Below are 18,023 nucleotides of genomic sequence, written 5' to 3' on the forward strand. Positions count from 1 at the left end.
CCCTTGCCCCCGCTGGCGCCGCCCTTGCCCCCGCTGGCGCCGCCCTTGCCCCCGCTGGCGCCGCCCCCGCCCCCGCTGGCGCCGCCCCCCGCCCCCGCTGGCGCCGCCCCCGCCCCCGCTGGCGCCGGCGCCGCCCCCGCTGGCGCCGCCCCCGCCGGCGCCGCCCCCGCCCCCGCCGGCGCCGCCCTTGCCCCCGCTGGCGCCGCCCTTGCCCCCGCTGGCGCCGCCCTTGCCCCCGCTGACGCCGCCCCCGCCCCCGCTGGCGCCGCCCCCGCCCCCGCTGGCGCCGCCCCCGCCCCCGCTGGCGCCGCCCCCGCCCCCGCTGGCGCCGGCGCCGCCCCCGCCGGCGCCGCCCCCGCCCCCGCCGGCGCCGCCCCCGCCCCCGCCGGCGCCGCCCCCGCCCCCGCTGGCGCCGGCACCGCCCCCGCTGGCGCCGGCACCGCCCCCGCTGGCGCCACCCCCGCCCCCGCTGGCGCCGCCCCCGCCCCCGCTGGCGCCGCCCCCGCCCCGCCGGCGCCGCCCCCGCCCCCGCAGGCGCCGCCCCCGCCCCCGCTGGCGCCGGCACCGCCCCCGCTGGCGCCGGCACCGCCCCCGCTGGCGCCGCCCCCGCCCCCGCTGGCGCCGCCCCCGCCCCCGCAGGCGCCGCCCCCCGCCCCCGCTGGCGCCGCCCCCGCCCCCGCTGGCGCCGCCCCCGCCCCCGCTGGCGCCGCCCCCGCTGGCACCGCCCCCGCCCCCGCTGGCACCGCCCCCGCCCCCGCTGGCGCCGGCACCGCCCCCGCTGGCGCCGCCCCCGCCCCCGCTGGCGCCGCCCCCCGCCCCCGCTGGCGCCGGCACCGCCCCCGCTGGCGCCGCCCCCGCCCCCGCTGGCGCCGCCCCCGCCCCCGCTGGCGCCGCCCCCGCCCCCGCAGGCGCCGCCCCCGCCCCCGCTGGCGCCGCCCCCGCCCCCGCTGGCGCCGCCCCCGCCCCCGCTGGCGCCGCCCCCGCTGGCACCGCCCCCCGCCCCCGCTGGCACCGCCCCCGCCCCCGCTGGCGCCGCCCCCGCCCCCGCTGGCGCCGCCCCCGCCCCCGCTGGCGCCGCCGGCACCGCCCCCGCCCCCGCTGGCGCCGCCCCCGCTGGCGCCGCCCCCGCTGGCACCTCCCCCGCCCACGCTGGCTCCGCCCCCGGCCCCGCTGGCGCCGCCCCCGGCCCCGCTGGCGCCGCCCCCGGCCCCGCTGGCGCCGCCCCCTGGCCGCAACGCGGTACTGCAGCCCGGCGTTCGGCTCAGAGTGTGGCCCCTCCGGCGCGCCGTCGGCTCGTGGCGCATGCGCGGTGCGGCGGAGCAGCATGGCGGCGGGCTGGTGTTAGGTGCCGGGGCGGCGGGGGAGCAGAGAGGCCAGCGGTGAGGCGCGGGCTCCCCTCCAGCGGGTGTGGGGGTGCGTGGTGGCTGCTCGAGGGTGGTGGGACGGGAAGCTTGGAGCCGGCCGCTGCGGCAGGCTGCAGGAGGCGAGCCGGGTGCGGGCAGCCCCGGGGCCAGAGGCGGGAGGTGACGGAAGGGAATGGGAGAAGGAGGCGGGCACCCCCCCCCCCCCCACGTCGGCAGTGCTCCCCCGGCCCCGCTCGCCCCGCGCAGCCGCCCCCAGCTGCAGCACGTCCCCTGAAGCCTGTGTCCCGGAGCGCCCGGCCTCCCCCAAGGCCCGTGGTGCGGGCTGCCTCGGCCTCCCTGAACGCGGTCGCCGCTGCTTGTTTATGTGTGGCAGGGGCTGCGCTGAGTTCGCGTTTGTCCGTTCGTGCCCTGGGGATGCCGTTGGCTGCGCCCGCTCCGGGCTTGTGTGGGCTGCGTGTGCCGGGCCTCACTGTGCTGGCGGCGTGGGGGCGAAAAGGGAGAGGCGGAGCGCTGAGTGGCTGCGGACAGGAGGTGGCGCGGCTGAAGCTGGAGAGTCCCGAGAAGGCTGAAGAAGAAGAAGAAATGGAAGGCCAGCTGGCTGGCAGCTGCCTGGCGCTGCGGGTGAGGAAGGCTCCGTCTTGGTAGCCCGCAGCAGGCCAGGCCGCCAGCGTGCCCCGCAGGGTCTGTATGTGTCACCAGCAGCAGCATGGTCCGGTTGTGGAGCGCGCGAGCGCGGCTGCGTGCGTAGGGAGCCTTGTCTCGTAAGAGCTGCGAGACATGGACGTTTTCTCTTAGGTGGGGGACAGCCAAGCGACCGGAGTTACGGAAGAGGAATGGAGGAGAGCAGGACGGAGAAGCGTCTGAAGCGGCAGAGTCTCCCGGGAGCGCGGAGAGCGAGAGCTGCGGTGAGTGGCGGGCCCTCGGGGCCCTGTCGCCCCTCTTCTGCGTCCCGGGCCCTCCCCTGGATCCTTCTCTCTCCCACGCTGCTGTGATTTTTTTTTTTTTCTCTTTTTCCTTTTGTTTTCCTTTCCCTTTACCTCCCGTCTTCTGTCTGTGTTTGTGTCCTGCTCCCTCTCCCTCTTTTTCTCCCTTCAGAATTTCTCTAGCCGGCTCCCTGTCTCTATTTCTCTGTCCTGCTGGCTGTCCGGTCGTTTCTTGCTGTACCTCCCTGTCCAGCCGGCTCTCTTTTTGCTCTCCCTTTTTGCCTTTCTCTCCTTCTCTGTCCTGCTTCGTGGCCCTTTCTTCTCTTTCTCTCCCTCTCTGTTCTCTAGCCCCTTGCTGGTTTGTTTTGGGGTTTCCCTGCACACACGCCCCCCGCCCCTTTCTTGGTCTCTTTGTCTAGATCTGACCCTTTCTTTGTTTCTCGGTCCCTTTTTTCCTGTTCACTGTCCTTTTTCTCTCTCTGTCTGTGTCCCCTGCGCTCCGTTGCCATCTTTATCTCTCCTTTCTTCTTCATCTCCTCCCCCTGCCCCCGTCTCTCTCTCCCTCTTTCGCGCTCACCGGCCCTACATTTTCGTGCTCCGTCTCTGCAAGGCTCCTCGTCCCTGTATTTCTTGATTTCTCTACCTCTCTGGCGTTTCCTTTCGACCCTTCTTTCTCTCTGAGCTTCTCGGTCTTCTCCCTTGTCTTATTTTCCTCTTCCTAGTGCTCTGCCCTGCTCCCCATCGCTTATTTTCTCTCTCCGTTTCTCTGCCCTGCTCCCCGTCCCTGTCTGTCTTTCTCCGTCCCCCTCTGCTGCTCCACAGCAGTGTTTTTCCTTTCTCCAGCGCTCTGACCTGCTCCCCACCCCCCTCCCCCCTTTTTCTCTCTGTCGTTCTTCCTGCTTCCCTGGACCTCTCTCTCTGCAATCTCGAGTCCTACTCCCTGTTTGTATCCCACTGTCCTGGTCCCCATCCCTCTCTTTGCCTCTCTATCCCTTTGTCCCTGTTTTTTCTTTCTCCGTCTCTCTGCCCTGCTGCCTAGTTCTGTCCGGTTCCCTTTCTGTTTGCTGGGTTGTTTTTTTTTTTCTCTCTTCATTCTTCTGCTTTGCTCTGTGTTCCCTCCCTCTCACTCCTGCAGCGTCCTGCTGTGTGTTACCTGTCCTTCTCCCTCTTGATATTTTTGCTCTTGCTCTGTCCCTCTGTCCTGCTGCCTGGAAGTAATTTTTTCTTCTCTGCATTTCTGTTCTTCTGACCATGGCTGTTTTTTCATTCTCCACCTCTCTCTCTCCTGCTCGCCAGCCTCGCCTTTCTCTCCCTGACGTTCTTTCCTCTTCCCAGTCCCTCTGCTTTTGTGTATCCTTGCACTCCACTCCCTCTGTCACGCTGTCTTGCTCCCCATCCCTCCCTTTCCTTTCTACCCTTCCGATGTCTGTGTCCCCCAAGCCCGCTTTGTACGTGTCCCTGTCAACACCCTTCTGTCACTCTTCTTCCCTTGCTGCTCTTGCTCTTTTTCTCTCTCTTCCTCTGTGCTGCGGCCCATCGCTGTTTTTAACTCCTCCATCCCTTTGTCCCGCTCCCTGTCCTTGTCAGTTTTGCCCTGTGCTCCAGGCTTTCCTTGTTTTCTGCATCTCTGTCCTTTTCCCTGTACCCTTTTTCTCTCTGCTCCTCAGTCCTTCTGCCTCGTCTTGTTTTTCTCTTTCTGCCGTCCCTCTCTTTTTGTCTGTGACCCTCTGTGCTCTTCTCCTTCTCCCTCTCAGTTTGCGGTTGTCCTATGTGTCCCCCTCTCTGTCTCTCTCTTCTGCTGTCCTGCTCCCCAGCCCCGTTATTTATTGCTTCACCCCTCGGTCTTGCTCTCAGTCCCTGTTTTCTCTCGTGCTCCGCCTCGCTGCCGTTCTCTCTGTTGCTCTCGTTTGCTGTCTGTCCCAGCGTCCTGCTCCCTGTCGTGCTCTCTGTTTCACAGTCTGGCGTCGTGTCCCTCACCTGTTTTCTCTCTCACTCTGTCCTTCCTCCTGGCTTTTCCTTGTCCCTCTGGCCTCTTACTCGTCGCTACTTTTTTCTTCCTTTCTCTACCTCTCTGCCTCTGCCCTGTCGCTTTCTTCCTCTCTCTCTCTGCAATGTTTCTTTCTCCATCTGTGCCCCCCTCCCTGTCCCTTTTCTCTTGTTCTCTCTGTCCTCCATCCTCCCCGTAACTCTTTGTCTGTGTATCTCCATACTGCTGCCTGTCCCTTTGTTTCTCGCTATATGCCCCTGTCCAGCTTGCTGTCCCGTTGTTCTCCTCTGTGCTGAACCGTGGCCTTTTCTATCATCCTGCAGCCCATCACCGATTTTACTTTCTCCACCTCTTTGGCCTGATCTGTGTGTCTCCTGCCCCCGTCCATCTGGCTTGTTCGCTCTACTTGTGTCTCCCTCCAGTGTTCTTTATTCCTCCGATTCAGTTTCTCTCTTGATCCATCAGTTCTGCTGCCCGCTCGTCGTTCTCTGTCTCTCTCTCTTTCCCTCTGTGCTGTTCCTGCGCGTAGCGCGCGAGCAAGCGCGGCTACGTGCCTGGGGATCCTTGTCTCGTAAGAGCTGCGAGACATGGACGTTTTCTCTTAGGTGGGGGACAGCCAAGCGACCGGAGTTACGGAAGAGGAATGGAGGAGAGCAGGACGGAGAAGCGTCTGAAGCGGCAGAGTCTCCCGGGAGCGCGGAGAGCGAGAGCCGCGGTGAGTGGCGGGCCCTCGGGGCCCTGTCGCCCCTCTTCTGCGTCCCGGGCCCTCCCCTGGATCCTTCTCTCTCCCACGCTGCTGTGATTTTTTTTTTTTTTTTCTTTTTCCTTTTGTTTTCCTTTCCCTGTACCTCCCGTCTTCTGTCTGTGTGTGTGTTCTGCTCCCTCTCCCTCTTTTTCTCCCTTCAGAATTTCTCTAGCCGGCTCCCTGTCTCTCTTTCTCTGTCCTGCTGGCTGTCCGGTCGTTTCTTGCTGTACCTCCCTGTCCAGCCGGCTCTCTTTTTGCTCTCCCTTTTTGCCTTTCTCTCCTTCTCTGTCCTGCTTCGTGGCCCTTTCTTCTCTTTCTCTCCCTCTCTGTTCTCTAGCCCCTTGCTGGTTTGTTTTGGGGTTTCCCTGCACACACGCCCCCCGCCCCTTTCTTGGTCTCTTTGTCTAGATCTGACCCTTTCTTTGTTTCTCGGTCCCTTTTTTCCTGTTCACTGTCCTTTTTCTCTCTCTGTCTGTGTCCCCTGCGCTCCGTTGCCATCTTTATCTCTCCTTTCTTCTTCATCTCCTCCCCCTGCCCCCGTCTCTCTCTCCCTCTTTCGCGCTCACCGGCCCTACATTTTCGTGCTCCGTCTCTGCAAGGCTCCTCGTCCCTGTATTTCTTGATTTCTCTACCTCTCTGGCGTTTCCTTTCGACCCTTCTTTCTCTCTGAGCTTCTCGGTCTTCTCCTTTGTCTTATTTTCCTCTTCCTAGTGCTCTGCCCTGCTCCCCATCGCTTATTTTCTCTCTCCGTTTCTCTGCCCTGCTCCCCGTCCCTGTCTGTCTTTCTCCGTCCCCCTCTGCTGCTCCACAGCAGAGTTTTTCCTTTCTCCGGCTCTCTGACCCGCTCCCCGCCCACCCAGGTTGACCGTCCCAGGTTTTGTTCTGCGTCTCCATCCTGCCGCTGTCCTCATCTATCCTTTTGTGCCCTTCTCTTTCTGTCTCTTTTCGTGTGTCCCCGCTGCTTTTTTTCCCATCTCTGTCCAGCTCCCTGTCCCTTTCCTTTTTCTTCTTGCTGTCCTTTTGCCCTGCTTCCTCTTGCTGTTTTTTCTGCCTTTCTCTCTCTGCGCCATTCCCTCTCCCATCCTTTCTTTCTCGATCCCCCTGTGCAGCTCGCTGTCCCTTGTTTCCTTTCTCTCTTCCTCGGTATTTTTTTTCTTTCTCCATACCTCTCTCCCGCTGCCCGTCACGGTCGCATTTCTCCCCCCAACGCTGTCCTGCTCTGTCCCTTTTCTCTCTCTCTGTCGTTTTGTCCTGCTCCCTGTGTTTGTTTTTTAATTCCTCCCTCAGGGTCCCTCAGCCCGGTGCTGTTTTTTCCCTTCTCCGCCTCTGTCTCCTGCTGCCCCGCTGAGGCTTTTCCCCCTCCGTCTCTGTCCTGCTCCCCCGTCTCTTACTTGTGCCTGTCTTTCACTTTGTCCTGCCTCCTTGTCCCCTTTTTCTCTCTCAGTATCACCTTGTCCCGCTCCCTGTCCCTGTCTTTCTCTGACAATCTGTCCCGCTCCTTGTCCTTCTCTTTCCCTTTGCTGTTATTCCCCGTCCTTGTTCTGGCCTTTCTTCCTTCTCTTTCTGTCCTGCTGCCCCAGTGCCTCTTTTTCCACCGCTGTCCTGCTCCCTGGCCCTTGTTTCCTCTCGCCGTCCCTCTGTCCTGCTTCCTGTCCCCAGTTTTTCTGTCTCTCTTTCTCGATCCTGCTGCCTGTCCGGTCGTTTCTTGCTGTACCTGCCTGTGCAGCCGGCTCTCCCTTTTTGCCTTTCTCTCCTTCTCTTCCTGCTTCCCGGCCCGTTCTTGTCTTCCTCTCTGTCTGTCCTCTATCCCCTTGCTGGTTTGTGTTGGGGTTCCAACCCTGACCACCCACCCCCTTCTTCGTCTGACCCTTTCTTTGTTTCTTAGTACGTTTCTTCCTGTTGCCTGTCCTTTTTCTCTCTCTGTCAGTGTGTCCTGCACTGCGTGGGACGGTGGTGGGAGGCTGAAAAAGGGTGGGAAGCTGGGGGGGCGGAGTGGAGGCTGGAAAGAGGTAGGAGGTTGCAGAGGGGTGGGAAGCTGAATTAAGTAGAGGCCAGCAAAAAGGGAGTTAGAAGGCTATCGAGGGGTGGGAGGCGGGGGGGGGGGGGGGGGGCGAGGAGGGGGGAGTAGAGGCCAGGAAAAAAAAGGAGGCCGGAAAGGGGTGGGAGGCTGCAGAGGGGTGGGAGGCCGGGGGCGAGAGTAGAGGCCAGAAAAAAAGGGAGGCCGGAAAGGGGTGGGAGGCTGCAGAGGGGTGGGAGGCTGGGGGCGAGAGTAGAGGCCAGAAAAAAAAGGAGGCCGGGGGGTGCGAGTAGAGGCCAGAAAGGCCCTTTTTTGTGGCTTCTTCCCTGTCTTTATCTCTCTTTCCTGCCTTGTTTACTCCTCTGATTCAAGTTCTCTCTCGATCCGTGTGTTCTGCTTCCCACTCATCATATTCTCTCTTTTTCTCTGTCCTGTTCCTGAGGCTTCTTGTCTAGGAAGCCACGTCTCGTATGAGCTCTAAGACAGCCACATGCATTTTCTCTCAGGTGCAGGAGAGCCAAACGATTGGAGTTGCGGAAGAAGAGGGGAAGAGAGAAGGGGAGAGAAACATCTGAAGTGTCAAAGTCTCCCGGCAGCACCGAGAGTGAGAGCTGCGGTGAGTCGTGGGCCCTCGGGGCCCTGTCACCCCTCTTGTGCATCCTGGGCCCTCCCCGGCTCCCTCTCTTTCCCCCACTGCTACGATTATTTTTTTTTTCTGCTCTTGTGTACCTTCTTTCTCCATCTGTCTCTGACTTGTCCCCATCTTTTAGGTCCTCCCTCTTTCTGCCCTGCAGCCCGTGGCATTTTTTTCCTTCTTCCCCTCTTGCTGTTCAGCTCCCGGTTACTAGTTTTGCTTTCCTCCTACTCTGTAGCCTGTCAGTACTTTTGCTGTCTTTGGTGCTCTCTGTCTGGCTCCTCGTCCCTTGATTCGAGGCCTTCCTTCTCGGCTCCGTAGCACGTCACAGATCTACTGCTTTCTCCATGTCTATTCTATTCTATTTCCTCATCTCTCTTTGTCCAGGTCCCTGCCGCTATTCTTTTTTCCTCTGTCATGCTGCAGGGTTTTTTTTTGCATCTCCTTCCTGCTCCCCGTTCTTCACTTTCGGTCTGTGTCCTGCTCCCTCTTCTTCTTTCTGCTGCCGCTCTTGCTCTCTTGCTGCTGCTTCTTTCTCCGTCTCTGTGGGACTGCCTGTCCCCGTCCTTCTCTTGCCGTCCCTTTCCCTGCTTGGTGCTTTCTCGTTCCACCGCCGCTGTCCAGCCACCTGTCACTTTTCTCCTCTCTTGTAGTGGCCTGCACCCTGCTCCTCATTTTTGGCAGCCTCTGCCGAGCAGCGCGTCTCTCCGGGAGGCGACGGACGGACTGTTCGCCGCTGGATCAACGGGCGCAGCTGCGGGAAGGAGTGCCGAGGTGTCGGAGGGGCAGAGGGAGCGTCGGGGGCCCCGAGCCCGGAGCAGAGCGGCTCCCGGGACTGGCTGGGTGCGTGACTGAGTAAAGACCTGCGGTCCCTTTTGCCCTGGCGGCTGCGTTTGTGCTTGGTTTGCACGGGACGAGGGGCTGCGCCAGAGGCCAGGGGAGGAGGGGACGGGCTGTGGGGCTGGGGCGACGGCCCCCTGTTCCTGCCGGGGTCCAGCCGTGGGCCGGGGCCGGGGGAGCCCCAGGTGCGGGCAGCGGGGCTGATGGCGACGGCCCCTCCCTGTGCCGGTGGAGGGCCCGGTGCTGCCGTGGCGCGGGTGGCCGTGGAGGGGCCGGTGCTGCCGTGGCGCGGGTGGCCGTGGAGGGGCCGGTACGATCGCTGCTGCCACCCGGTGAGCAAAGTTCGGTACTGCGGCTCGGGCGGCGCCAATGCGCGGTGGCGCCGTGTCCAAGGGCTCGCTGCTGCCACCCGGTGAGCAAAGTTCGGTACTGAGGCTCGGGTGGCGCCGTGTCCAAGGGCTCGCTGCTGCCACCCGGTGAGCAAAGTTCGGTACTGCGGCTCGGGCGGCGCCAATGCGCGGTGGCGCCGTGTCCAAGAGCTCGCTGCTGCCACCCGGTGAGCAAAGTTCGGTACTGCCGCTCGAGTGGCGCAGGTGCTTTGCGCGCTGGGAGGAGCCGTGCCCTGTGTGTCCGGCGCTGCAATAAGGAACGCCTGCCTGCTTGCTGAAGTGCCCAAAGGGCTTCAGAGAGTCTTTGTGTTTGCCCAATGACGGCATGGTGGGCTCCAGCCGTGGGCCGGGGCCGGAAGAGCCCCAGGTGCGGGCAGCGGGGCTGATGGCGACGGCCCCTCCCTCTGCCGGTAGAGGGCCCGGTGCTGCCGTGCCGGGCCCGATGCGAGCCGAAGGAGGAGCGGAGCCATAGCCGGGTTGCGGCTGCAGCGAGGGAGAAGGTGAGCGCGGGGTATGGGGGGGGGGGGGTTGGATGGAGCGGCGGGTCCCGGGGAAAAGCCCCCGGGAGGGCGGGGTCCGTGTCGGGGGCAAGGAGCGATAGGGGTGCGGCGCCGTGTCGGAGCCACGAGTCGGGGTCTGCTCGGAGCCGGAGCCGGCGCTGGGCGCCGCCCCCGCCCCCGCTGGCGCCGCCCCCGCCCCCGCTGGCGCCGCCCCCGCCCCCGCTGGCGCCGCCCCCGCCCCCGCTGGCGCCGCCCTTGCCCCCGCTGGCGCCGCCCTTGCCCCCGCTGGCGCCGCCCTTGCCCCCGCTGGCGCCGCCCTTGCCCCCGCTGGCGCCGCCCTTGCCCCCGCTGGCGCCGCCCTTGCCCCCGCTGGCGCCGCCCCCGCCCCCGCTGGCGCCGCCCCCGCCCCCGCTGGCGCCGCCCCCGCCCCCGCTGGCGCCGCCCCCGCCCCCGCTGGCGCCGCCCCCGCCCCCGCTGGCGCCGCCCCCGCCCCCGCTGGCGCCGCCCCCGCCCCCGCTGGCGCCGCCCCCGCCCCCGCTGGCGCCGCCCCCGCCCCCGCTGGCGCCGCCCCCGCCCCCGCTGGCGCCGCCCCCGCCCCCGCTGGCGCCGTCCCCGCCCCCGCTGGCGCCGTCCCCGCCCCCGCTGGCGCCGCCCCCGCCCCCGCTGGCGCCGGCACCGCCCCCGCTGGCGCCGCCGGCACCGCCCCCGCCCCCGCTGGCGCCGCCCCCGCCCCCGCTGGCGCCGCCCTTGCTGGCACCGCCCCCGCCCACGCTGGCTCCGCCCCCGGCCCCGCCGCCCCCGGCCCCGCTGGCGCCGCCCCCGGCCCCGCTGGCGCCGCCCCCTGGCCGCAACGCGGTACTGCAGCCCGGCGTTCGGCTCAGAGTGTGGCCCCTCCGGCGCGCCGTCGGCTCGTGGCGCATGCGCGGTGCGGCGGAGCAGCATGGCGGCGGGCTGGTGTTCGGTGCCGGGGCGGCGGGGGAGCAGAGAGGCCAGCGGTGAGGCGCGGGCTCCCCTCCAGCGGGTGTGGGGGTGCGTGGTGGCTGCTCGAGGGTGGTGGGACGGGAAGCTTGGAGCCGGCCGCTGCGGCAGGCTGCAGGAGGCGAGCCGGGTGCGGGCAGCCCCGGGGCCAGAGGCGGGAGGTGACGGAAGGGAATGGGAGAAGGAGGCGGGCACCCCCCCCCCCCCCCAAGTCGGCAGTGCTCCCCCGGCCCCGCTCGCCCCGCGCAGCCGCCCCCAGCTGCAGCACGTCCCCTGAAGCCTGTGTCCCGGAGCGCCCGGCCTCCCCCAAGGCCCGTGGTGCGGGCTGCCTCGGCCTCCCTGAACGCGGTCGCCGCTGCTTGTTTATGTGTGGCAGTGGCCGCGCTGAGTTCGCGTTTGTCCGTTCGTGCCCTGGGGATGCCGTTGGCTGCGCCCGCTCCGGGCTTGTGTGGGCTGCGTGTGCCGGGCCTCGCTGTGCTGGCGGCGTGGGGGCGAAAAGGGAGAGGCGGAGCGCTGAGTGGCTGCGGACAGGAGGTGGCGCGGCTGAAGCTGGAGAGTCCCGAGAAGGCTGAAGAAGAAGAAGAAATGGAAGGCCAGCTGGCTGGCAGCTGCCTGGCGCTGCGGGTGAGGAAGGCTCCGTCTTGGTAGCCCGCAGCAGGCCAGGCCGCCAGCGTGCCCCGCAGGGTCTGTATGTGTCACCAGCAGCAGCATGGTCCGGTTGTGGAGCGCGCGAGCGCGGCTGCGTGTGTAGGGAGCCTTGTCTCGTAAGAGCTGCGAGACATGGACGTTTTCTCTTAGGTGGGGGACAGCCAAGCGACCGGAGTTACGGAAGAGGAATGGAGGAGAGCAGGACGGAGAAGCGTCTGAAGCGGCAGAGTCTCCCGGGAGCGCGGAGAGCGAGAGCCGCGGTGAGTGGCGGGCCCTCGGGGCCCTGTCGCCCCTCTTCTGCGTCCCGGGCCCTCCCCTGGATCCTTCTCTCTCCCACGCTGCTGTGATTTTTTTTTTTTTCTCTTTTTCCTTTTGTTTTCCTTTCCCTTTACCTCCCGTCTTCTGTCTGTGTTTGTGTCCTGCTCCCTCTCCCTCTTTTTCTCCCTTCAGAATTTCTCTAGCCGGCTCCCTGTCTCTATTTCTCTGTCCTGCTGGCTGTCCGGTCGTTTCTTACTGTACCTCCCTGTCCAGCCGGCTCTCTTTTTGCTCTCCCTTTTTGCCTTTCTCTCCTTCTCTGTCCTGCTTCATGGCCCTTTCTTCTCTTTCTCTCCCTCTCTGTTCTCTAGCCCCTTGCTGGTTTGTTTTGGGGTTTCCCTGCACACACGCCCCCCGCCCCTTTCTTGGTCTCTTTGTCTAGATCTGACCCTTTCTTTGTTTCTCGGTCCCTTTTTTCCTGTTCACTGTCCTTTTTCTCTCTCTGTCTGTGTCCCCTGCGCTCCGTTGCCATCTTTATCTCTCCTTTCTTCTTCATCTCCTCCCCCTGCCCCCGTCTCTCTCTCCCTCTTTCGCGCTCACCGGCCCTACATTTTCGTGCTCCGTCTCTGCAAGGCTCCTATTCCCTGTATTTCTTGATTTCTCTACCTCTCTGGCGTTTCCTTTCGACCCTTCTTTCTCTCTGAGCTTCTCGGTCTTCTCCCTTGTCTTATTTTCCTCTTCCTAGTGCTCTGCCCTGCTCCCCATCGCTTATTTTCTCTCTCCGTTTCTCTGCCCTGCTCCCCGTCCCTGTCTTTCTTTCTCCGTCCCCCTCTGCTGCTCCACAGCAGAGTTTTTCCTTTCTCCAGCGCTCTGACCTGCTCCCCACCCCCCTCCCCCCTTTTTCTCTCTGTCATTCTTCCTGCTTCCCTGGACCTCTCTCTCTGCAATCTCGAGTCCTACTCCCTGTTTGTATCCCACTGTCCTGGTCCCCATCCCTCTCTTTGCCTCTCTATCCCTTTGTCCCTGTTTTTTCTTTCTCCGTCTCTCTGCCCTGCTGCCTAGTTCTGTCCGGTTCCCTTTCTGTTTGCTGGGTTGTTTTTTTTTTTCTCTCTTCATTCTTCTGCTTTGCTCTGTGTTCCCTCCCTCTCACTCCTGCAGCGTCCTGCTGTGTGTTACCTGTCCTTCTCCCTCTTGATATTTTTGCTCTTGCTCTGTCCCTCTGTCCTGCTGCCTGGAAGTAATTTTTTCTTCTCTGCATTTCTGTTCTTCTGACCATGGCTGTTTTTTCATTCTCCACCTCTCTCTCTCCTGCTCGCCAGCCTCGCCTTTCTCTCCCTGACGTTCTTTCCTCTTCCCAGTCCCTCTGCTTTTGTGTATCCTTGCACTCCACTCCCTCTGTCACGCTGTCTTGCTCCCCATCCCTCCCTTTCCTTTCTACCCTTCCGATGTCTGTGTCCCCCAAGCCCGCTTTGTACGTGTCCCTGTCAACACCCTTCTGTCACTCTTCTTCCCTTGCTGCTCTTGCTCTTTTTCTCTCTCTTCCTCTGTGCTGCGGCCCATCGCTGTTTTTAACTCCTCCATCCCTTTGTCCCGCTCCCTGTCCTTGTCAGTTTTGCCCTGTGCTCCAGGCTTTCCTTGTTTTCTGCATCTCTGTCCTTTTCCCTGTACCCTTTTTCTCTCTGCTCCTCAGTCCTTCTGCCTCGTCTTGTTTTTCTCTTTCTGCCGTCCCTCTCTTTTTGTCTGTGACCCTCTGTGCTCTTCTCCTTCTCCCTCTCAGTTTGCGGTTGTCCTATGTGTCCCCCTCTCTGTCTCTCTCTTCTGCTGTCCTGCTCCCCAGCCCCGTTATTTATTGCTTCACCCCTCGGTCTTGCTCTCAGTCCCTGTTTTCTCTCGTGCTCCGCCTCGCTGCCGTTCTCTCTGTTGCTCTCGTTTGCTGTCTGTCCCAGCGTCCTGCTCCCTGTCGCGCTCTCTGTTTCACAGTCTGGCGTCGTGTCCCTCACCTGTTTTCTCTCTCACTCTGTCCTTCCTCCTGGCTTTTCCTTGTCCCTCTGGCCTCTTACTCGTCGCTACTTTTTTCTTCCTTTCTCTACCTCTCTGCCTCTGCCCTGTCGCTTTCTTCCTCTCTCTCTCTGCAATGTTTCTTTCTCCATCTGTGCCCCCCTCCCTGTCCCTTTTCTCTTGTTCTCTCTGTCCTCCATCCTCCCCGTAACTCTTTGTCTGTGTATCTCCATACTGCTGCCTGTCCCTTTGTTTCTCGCTATATGCCCCTGTCCAGCTTGCTGTCCCGTTGTTCTCCTCTGTGCTGAACCGTGGCCTTTTCTATCATCCTGCAGCCCATCACCGATTTTACTTTCTCCACCTCTTTGGCCTGATCTGTGTGTCTCCTGCCCCCGTCCATCTGGCTTGTTCGCTCTACTTGTGTCTCCCTCCAGTGTTCTTTATTCCTCCGATTCAGTTTCTCTCTTGATCCATCAGTTCTGCTGCCCGCTCGTCGTTCTCTGTCTCTCTCTCTTTCCCTCTGTGCTGTTCCTGCGCGTAGCGCGCGAGCAAGCGAGGCTACGTGCCTGGGGATCCTTGTCTCGTAAGAGCTGCGAGACATGGACGTTTTCTCTTAGGTGGGGGACAGCCAAGCGACCGGAGTTACGGAAGAGGAATGGAGGAGAGCAGGACGGAGAAGCGTCTGAAGCGGCAGAGTCTCCCGGGAGCGCAGAGAGCGAGAGCCGCGGTGAGTGGCGGGCCCTCGGGGCCCTGTCGCCCCTCTTCTGCGTCCCGAGCTGTCCCCTGGATCCTTCTCTCTCCCACGCTGCTGTGATTTTTTTTTTTTTTTCTTTTTCCTTTTGTTTTCCTTTCCCTGTACCTCCCGTCTTCTGTCTGTGTGTGTGTTCTGCTCCCTCTCCCTCTTTTTCTCCCTTCAGAACTTCTCTAGCCGGCTCCCTGTCTCTATTTGTCTGTCCTGCTGGCTGTCCGGTCGTTTCTTGCTGTACCTCCCTGTCCAGCCGGCTCTCTTTTTGCTCTCCCTTTTTGCCTTTCTCTCCTTCTCTGTCCTGCTTCGTGGCCCTTTCTTCTCTTTCTCTCCCTCTCTGTTCTCTAGCCCCTTGCTGGTTTGTTTTGGGGTTTCCCTGCACACACGCCCCCCGCCCCTTTCTTGGTCTCTTTGTCTAGATCTGACCCTTTCTTTGTTTCTCGGTCCCTTTTTTCCTGTTCACTGTCCTTTTTCTCTCTCTGTCTGTGTCCCCTGCGCTCCGTTGCCATCTTTATCTCTCCTTTCTTCTTCATCTCCTCCCCCTGCCCCCGTCTCTCTCTCCCTCTTTCGCGCTCACCGGCCCTACATTTTCGTGCTCCGTCTCTGCAAGGCTCCTCGTCCCTGTATTTCTTGATTTCTCTACCTCTCTGGCGTTTCCTTTCGACCCTTCTTTCTCTCTGAGCTCCTCGGTCTTCTCCCTTGTCTTATTTTCCTCTTCCTAGTGCTCTGCCCTGCTCCCCATCGCTTATTTTCTCTCTCCGTTTCTCTGCCCTGCTCCCCGTCCCTGTCTGTCTTTCTCCGTCCCCCTCTGCTGCTCCACAGCAGAGTTTTTCCTTTCTCCGGCTCTCTGACCCGCTCCCCGCCCACCCAGGTTGACCGTCCCAGGTTTTGTTCTGCGTCTCCATCCTGCCGCTGTCCTCATCTATCCTTTTGTGCCCTTCTCTTTCTGTCTCTTTTCGTGTGTCCCCGCTGCTTTTTTTCCCATCTCTGTCCAGCTCCCTGTCCCTTTCCTTTTTCCTCTTGCTGTCCTTTTGCCCTGCTTCCTCTTGCTGTTTTTTCTGCCTTTCTCTCTCTGCGCCATTCCCTCTCCCATCCTTTCTTTCTCGATCCCCCTGTGCAGCTCGCTGTCCCTTGTTTCCTTTCTCTCTTCCTCGGTATTTTTTTTCTTTCTCCATACCTCTCTCCCGCTGCCCGTCACGGTCGCATTTCTCCCCCCAACGCTGTCCTGCTCTGTCCCTTTTCTCTCTCTCTGTCGTTTTGTCCCGCTCCCTGTGTTTGTTTTTTAATTCCTCCCTCAGGGTCCCTCAGCCCGGTGCTGTTTTTTCCCTTCTCCGCCTCTGTCTCCTGCTGCCCAGCTGAGGCTTTTCCCCCTCCGTCTCTGTCCTGCTCCCCCGTCTCTTACTTGTGCCTGTCTTTCACTTTGTCCTGCCTCCTTGTCCCCTTTTTCTCTCTCAGTATCACCTTGTCCCGCTCCCTGTCCCTGTCTTTCTCTGACAATCTGTCCCGCTCCTTGTCCTTCTCTTTCCCTTTGCTGTTATTCCCCGTCCTTGTTCTGGCCTTTCTTCCTTCTCTTTCTGTCCTGCTGCCCCAGTGCCTCTTTTTCCACCGCTGTCCTGCTCCCTGGCCCTTGTTTCCTCTCGCCGTCCCTCTGTCCTGCTTCCTGTCCCCAGTTTTTCTGTCTCTCTTTCTCGATCCTGCTGCCTGTCCGGTCGTTTCTTGCTGTACCTGCCTGTGCAGCTGGCTCTCCCTTTTTGCCTTTCTCTCCTTCTCTTCCTGCTTCCCGGCCCGTTCTTGTCTTCCTCTCTGTCTGTCCTCTAGCCCCTTGCTGGTTTGTGTTGGGGTTCCAACCCTGACCACCCACCCCCTTCTTCGTCTGACCCTTTCTTTGTTTCTTAGTACGTTTCTTCCTGTTGCCTGTCCTTTTTCTCTCTCTGTCAGTGTGTCCTGCACTGCGTGGGACGGTGGTGGGAGGCTGAAAAAGGGTGGGAAGCTGGGGGGGCGGAGTGGAGGCTGGAAAGAGGTAGGAGGTTGCAGAGGGGTGGGAAGCTGAATTAAGTAGAGGCCAGCAAAAAGGGAGTTAGGAGGCTATCGAGGGGTGGGAGGCGGGGGGGGGGGGGGGGCGAGGAGGGGGGAGTAGAGGCCAGGAAAAAAAAGGAGGCCGGAAAGGGGTGGGAGGCTGCAGAGGGGTGGGAGGCCGGGGGCGAGAGTAGAGGCCAGAAAAAAAAGGAGGCCGGAGGGTGCGAGTAGAGGCCAGAAAGGCCCTTTTCTTGTGGCTTCTTCCCTGTCTTTATCTCTCTTTCCTGCCTTGTTTACTCCTCTGATTCAAGTTCTCTCTCGATCCGTGTGTTCTGCTTCCCACTCATCATATTCTCTCTTTTTCTCTGTCCTGTTCCTGAGGCTTCTTGTCTAGGAAGCCACGTCTCGTATGAGCTCTAAGACAGCCACATGCATTTTCTCTCAGGTGCAGGAGAGCCAAACGATTGGAGTTGCGGAAGAAGAAGGGAAGAGAGAAGGGGAGAGAAACATCTGAAGTGTCAAAGTCTCCCGGCAGCACCGAGAGTGAGAGCTGCGGTGAGTCGTGGGCCCTCGGGGCCCTGTCACCCCTCTTCTGCATCCTGGGCCCTCCCCGGCTCCCTCTCTTTCCCCCACTGCTACGATTTTTTTTTTTTCCTGCTCTTGTGTACCTTCTTTCTCCATCTGTCTCTGACTTGTCCCCATCTTTTAGGTCCTCCCTCTTTCTGCCCTGCAGCCCGTGGCATTTTTTTCCTTCTTCCCCTCTTGCTGTTCAGCTCCCGGTTACTAGTTTTGCTTTCCTCCTACTCTGTAGCCTGTCAGTACTTTTGCTGTCTTTGGTGCTCTCTGTCTGCCTCCTCGTCCCTTGATTCGAGGCCTTCCTTCTCGGCTCCGTAGCACGTCACAGATCTACTGCTTTCTCCATGTCTATTCTATTCTATTTCCTCATCTCTCTTTGTCCAGGTCCCTGCCGCTATTCTTTTTTCCTCTGTCATGCTGCAGGGTTTTTTTTTGCATCTCCTTCCTGCTCCCCGTTCTTCACTTTCGGTCTGTGTCCTGCTCCCTCTTCTTCTTTCTGCTGCCGCTCTTGCTCTCTTGCTGCTGCTTCTTTCTCCGTCTCTGTGGGACTGCCTGTCCCCGTCCTTCTCTCGCCGTCCCTTTCCCTGCTTCGTGCTTTCTCGTTCCACCGCCGCTGTCCAGCCACCTGTCACTTTTCTCCTCTCTTGTAGTGGCCTGCACCCTGCTCCTCATTTTTGGCAGCCTCTGCCGAGCAGCGCGTCTCTCCGGGAGGCGACGGACGGACTGTTCGCGGCTGGATCAACGGGCGCAGCTGCGGGAAGGAGTGCCGAGGTGTCGGAGGGGCAGAGGGAGCGTCGGGGGCCCCGACCCCGGAGCAGAGCGGCTCCCGGGACTGGCTGGGTGCGTGACTGAGTAAAGACCTGCGGTCCCTTTTGCCCTGGCGGCTGCGTTTGTGCTTGGTTTGCACGGGACGAGGGGCTGCGCCAGAGGCCAGGGGAGGAGGGGACGGGCTGTGGGGCTGGGGCGACGGCCCCCTGTTCCTGCCGGGGTCCAGCCGTGGGCCGGGGCCGGGGGAGCCCCAGGTGCGGGCAGCGGGGCTGATGGCGACGGCCCCTCCCTGTGCCGGTGGAGGGCCCGGTGCTGCCGTGGCGCGGGTGGCCGTGGAGGGGCCGGTGCTGCCGTGGCGCGGGTGGCCGTGGAGGGGCCGGTACGATCGCTGCTGCCACCCGGTGAGCAAAGTTCGGTACTGCGGCTCGGGTGGCGCCGTGTCCAAGGGCTCGCTGCTGCCACCCGGTGAGCAAAGTTCGGTACTGCGGCTCGGGCGGCGCCAATGCGCGGTGGCGCCGTGTCCAAGAGCTCGCTGCTGCCACCCGGTGAGCAAAGTTCGGTACTGCCGCTCGAGTGGCGCAGGTGCTTTGCGCGCTGGGAGGAGCCGTGCCCTGTGTGTCCGGCGCTGCAATAAGGAACG

The 18,023-nt window shown here is 62.1% G+C and overlaps 1 long non-coding RNA gene across 2 annotated transcripts; it reads left to right on the top strand.

Annotated features, from left to right (window-relative positions):
• The first annotated feature begins 1,249 nt into the window (after nt 1-1,249).
• Nucleotides 1,250-16,588, top strand: LOC142362894 (uncharacterized). 2 transcript variants are annotated; one of them, XR_012765356.1, is made up of 3 exons: nt 1,250-1,379; nt 2,160-2,269; nt 16,485-16,588. It is a non-coding gene; the product is annotated as an uncharacterized LOC142362894 (long non-coding RNA). The 2 variants fall into 2 exon arrangements; XR_012765355.1 differs by lacking the exon at nt 16,485-16,588 and adding an exon at nt 7,543-8,239.
• The last annotated feature ends 1,435 nt before the right edge of the window (nt 16,589-18,023 follow it).

The sequence above is a fragment of the Opisthocomus hoazin genome, chromosome 12 (assembly GCF_030867145.1).
Source record: "Opisthocomus hoazin isolate bOpiHoa1 chromosome 12, bOpiHoa1.hap1, whole genome shotgun sequence".
Classification (NCBI taxonomy): Eukaryota; Metazoa; Chordata; class Aves; order Opisthocomiformes; family Opisthocomidae; genus Opisthocomus; species Opisthocomus hoazin.